This window comes from Glycine max, chromosome 1, assembly GCF_000004515.6.
Source record: "Glycine max cultivar Williams 82 chromosome 1, Glycine_max_v4.0, whole genome shotgun sequence".
NCBI classification, from domain to species: Eukaryota; Viridiplantae; Streptophyta; class Magnoliopsida; order Fabales; family Fabaceae; genus Glycine; species Glycine max.
In genome coordinates, this window is record NC_016088.4 from 43843825 (window position 1) to 43848544 (window position 4720).

The following is a 4720-nucleotide window of genomic DNA, read 5'->3' on the forward strand; positions in this document are numbered from 1 at the left end:
CATAAGAACGTAAAAAGGGAAAAGAATATAAATTGAAGTCATATTTGCACATTTGATTAAAGGTTGTCGTCTCTTGTGATGGACGCGTGGGGTGCTAATGCATTCCTCGTGCGTAAATACAACTCCCGAACCTTTCACTTAAAGTTCGTAGATCACGTCTTTTTCCGGTTTTTTCGACGTTTTCCTCAAATAAACGTTGGTGGCGACTCCGCGCGTATTCCTTTCTTAGAAGACGCACCCGCAAGTCATGCGTCGCCCTCCCGCCGAAGGGTAGGTTGCGACACTTATGAGTTATGGTGTGGATTTCCAATGTATGTTTGCAAGTTAATGACTTTGTGTGCATATCAGACAATGTATGTTTGCAGGATAATGACTTTGTTTGCAGGTTAATGGTGTTTTTTTTAGGAGTAGAAATTGAATAGCTTCTTGCATTCGTTAATGACTTTATTGAATTATGACATTATTAGTTGAATTCGTTAATTATGACACTACTTTTCTTTTATTTCAAAATTTATATCCCACACTCTTAAAAAGAAAGACTTCTACAAAGGTTAACCTTGATTCTGGTTCATTGATATTATAAAATTTGAACGTGGTTCACTAACTATGTAAATGGGTGGTATTGCTAGATTACTTTGCTTGAACCAATGATTAAAGTATTACAAGACTCTTTGCCAAAATCAATTGGGCTTCTTCCTTTCTTATGTTTCTTATATAAATCTAGACCAGTTTATTTATTTTTGAAACCCAACCAAAAAAGAAAAATGATGGCACAAGACCAATTATTTCAAGATAACTCATGATATGACTTTGAAGTATGGTCCATTTATCTGTTAGTAGAATCTAGACAGTTTGTATTGTTTAAATATAATTCTATTAATTAATTAAGATTTTATTTTACTTTGGTTATACTTTTCTTTTCTTTCTGTTTTAAAGATAATTCTATTTCATCAAGAAAATTTAATCTTATTGATTAACCATGATCCTTAAATTAATATTTATCTTTTGATTATTTTTTCATGTGAAAGACTGAAAGTTGTTAGATATTATGTAAAATTATGACATGGAGTTAGACTTACCAATTCAATCTAGTATTGTTTGTATGATGTAAGATGTTGTATTTATCTTTTCTAGAATATGGATTTAGTGCAACACACGTGTGGGCTTTATTTAACTCAGTGTTGTCACCTTGTTAACTTTTCACATTGCCTCCAAGGATGAACAAAAATAAAACTTTCATTCTTCTGAGTTGTTTCCATGTGGAAAATATATTGGAGACCTGAACTGAGGAGGCCTTGTATAAGATCCTTCTGTATTATATATGCTACTTTGTTGATTTTTCTTCAAATCAAATGTTGTAATTTTATTTTCTTAATGCATTTTCGTTTGATGTAAGATGTAGTTGTTATCCTTTCTAGAATAGGGATTTTGTGCAACACTCATGTGGGCTTTATTTATCTCATGGTTGTCACCTTCATATTGATATGATCTAGTATAGTACTATAGTTGAATTCACAGTGTCCAAGCCCAAGAGTCGAGTCCTGTTTTGATGGGTAGCACGACATCTTTTAAAATCTAATTGTTTGGCTTCAATATGGAATAAGCAACATATATATTCTCTATTATGAATTTGCATGTAAAATCTATTATGAATTTGCATGTAAAATTACTATAAAATCATACCACTATGAAAAGTTCATATAAAATTACTTATGTTGTTCCAGCAGAATTTGTGTTATGTATGCTTCAATTATACAATGTAGACTGTTTGATTATTTGTCTTTTGTCATCTTTTTTTGTCGTATTTTTCCTCTCAAGTTAATTACCATTAATTTTGGGATCTTTGTATGGTTCTGCTGCTTAGGGTGAAATTTATGTTTTTCTTCTTTGCCTTTACCCAAATGAATCGGGAAAAGTTGATAAAGATGGTCGGTTCAGTTAGAACTGGGGGAAAGGGCACCGTGGGAAGGTATATCTATACATTTAACCTGGGCTTTCAATGAAATGCCAGTATTGCCAATATTAGATTTAACTTAAGATGCTTTGGTAAATCTTGTTTCATTGGGTGTATCATCCTTAGTCTCATACTTTTTAGTATTTTTTTCCTCTTATTATCTAAGCAGTTTTGGCTTTTGAAATTATGATACTTGTTTATTTGGAAACTTGGATCAAGATCAGAGGCAAATGAATAAGTTTAAAACACAGGTTTCTACATCGGTCGTAAATTAACCGACGTTGGCTATGCTCATTCTAAGTCGTTGCTTACGACAACAACGACGTAGAAAACACAGGTTTCTACATCGGCCGTAGACTAACCGATGTAGAAACTAGTGTTTTCTACGTCGTTGCTGGCTAAGCAACGATTTGCTTTATGACGTGTTTCTAAGACGGTCTTTTTACGATCGTCATAGAAGGTTTCGCATTCAACGACACTACTTTCAAAGACAGTCGTCCACCATCTTTGAAAAATGTTTTCCACCGATGTAAAACACTATTTTTGTAGTAGTGAAGTCATACTAGAGATCAATCAATGCCAACCTTAAGCACCTCAAACACTATATTGGTGCAATCTATGGGAATCTAATAAATTCAATTTCCACCCTTTAACATGATGAACATCAAACATCAGACCACACAACTTGAGACAACCTTATACAATCATGTTGAAAAATTGGACTTACCTTACTATCCGCAAGTGAAATTCATGAAACAAAAGGCCTTTAAAATGAGAATTGGGATTGATCCAGATTCTTCCTTGCTTCATCAAAGGACCATTGTGAAACTTATAGTTTGGAAACGAAGCTGGATCAGAAAGGCATTTGTCATGAAGACCCTGAAATAGAGGATCAAATTAAAGGTCCTACTTCAATTCACCATGGAATGGGCATGAACTAGCATGTGGCTAACTCGAAACCAGGGGATCGTGACAAAGCATTAGCAACGACATTAGTATTCCCAAGCTTATATTGAATCTCATAGTGGTACCCCAACAACTTAGACAAATAATATTGTTGTTCTAAGGTCTGAATCACTTGAGTGAAGAGCTCCTTTAAACTCCTAGGGTCAGTCTAGATTGTAAAAAAGTACCCATCAAATACTGCCTCCAACGCTTCATTACATGAGTAATGGCATGAAGATCACAAAGGTATGTGGAGGTCTATGCCATTCAAGCACAAAATAGTTTACTAAAGTAGGCTATTGGATGTCTTGATTGGAGAAGGACCGCCCTCATGGCATACCCATACACATCAATTTAGGCGATAAAGGGAAGGATGAAACCTAGTAGTAACAACACCAAAGTTGGTGACCATGGCATGCTTCAAAACTTCAAATGTGTGTTAGGCCTTTGGGTTCCATTTGAAATTGTCCTTTAGGAGCGTCGACCAAGGTTAAGCAATCACAACAAACTAGCGGATGAACTTACGACAAAACCCATACGAACCAAGAAATCCTCGTAAAGCCTTAAGTGAAGCAAGAATTGGCCAATCAATAGCATATTGCACCTTGGCAGGATTAGGAAAAGCAATCCCTCATGACACCACATGCCCCAAATATGCCACTTAAGTCTAACCAAAAAAGCATTTATGGGGTTTCAAGTAGAAATGGTGTTCAACTAAGATTTAAAATACCTATGCCAGGTGCCCCTAGTGTAATTCTTTTGTAGCACTATTGATGTATCATTATTTACTCCTATTTCTTAACCCTTTTTGTCACCATTTTAATTACCGATTAGCCTTAATTGTCAAATTAATTATACAATTTTATCATTTGAGCCTACTTGACTAATTTTGTGTTTCTAATTTAATTTCAGGAGAATTATAAGCAATTGGGCTTGGACTTGAAGAGAGCAGACAATTTTATTTTATCAAATCTTATCTTATCCAGATTTTATTTCATCTAGAATTTATTTCATCCAATCTTATCTTATCTTGTCTAGATTTTATTTTATTTCATTTATGGGCTTGGGCTTAAAACATATTTGTAAGCTTTGGGGCTGAGGACCTATATAACAGCACCAGGGTTTTAGTTTAGGGGAGTTTGGGAGAGGAGAATAATTTTAGGGTTTTGCAATTCTAGTTTTTACTGTTCACGTAGCAATAAAATTTGTTTTCTGCAATTTCGTTTTTGGCTTTAATCTGCAATTTCGTTTTCTGCTGATTAATGGAAGGCTAAGTCTCCAGCGTTTTTTTCTCTTGAGGATCAAGCACAACTCTCTTTGAGGTTTTGTTATTATTATTGAATTATGATCAGTTTTTCCTCTTCACCAATTGCTCTGTAATTGTTGCTATTAATCCATGCATGCTTAGTGCTTGATTAATTATCTCTGCGCTTAATTTACATTCATGCTTAATGATCAGTTTCGTTCATGATTAATTGGTGTATGTGTTGCCTAATCACGTAATGACAACTTTATGTTAATTTTCGCTTAGTAAGTTAACTTAGGGTTGGATTAAGTGGTTGAACTGATTAGGGATAAATCCTCGTAACCTAGGATAACAGACTTGCTTGTGAATCAAGGGGGAACAACATGTTTTAATTCTGTTATTTCTTTAATTCGAATTTGCTTGCGGTTTAATTTACACAAACAAACAATCCCCCCCCCCCCCAATTCGTTATTGTTTTATTATTATCTGTTATGAACGTTTGGTTGACCATTGCTCATTGGGAGACGACCTAGGATCACTTTCTAGGTTATGAACGTGCGGTTTAATGTATTTGA

General features: G+C 34.6%; 1 non-coding gene across 1 annotated transcript; it reads left to right on the plus strand.

Moving 5' to 3' along the window:
• The first annotated feature begins 1207 nt into the window (after window positions 1-1207).
• Window positions 1208-1294, plus strand: LOC112997897 (small nucleolar RNA Z159/U59). Its single transcript, XR_003262954.1, has one exon. It is a non-coding gene; the product is annotated as a small nucleolar RNA Z159/U59 (small nucleolar RNA).
• The last annotated feature ends 3426 nt before the right edge of the window (window positions 1295-4720 follow it).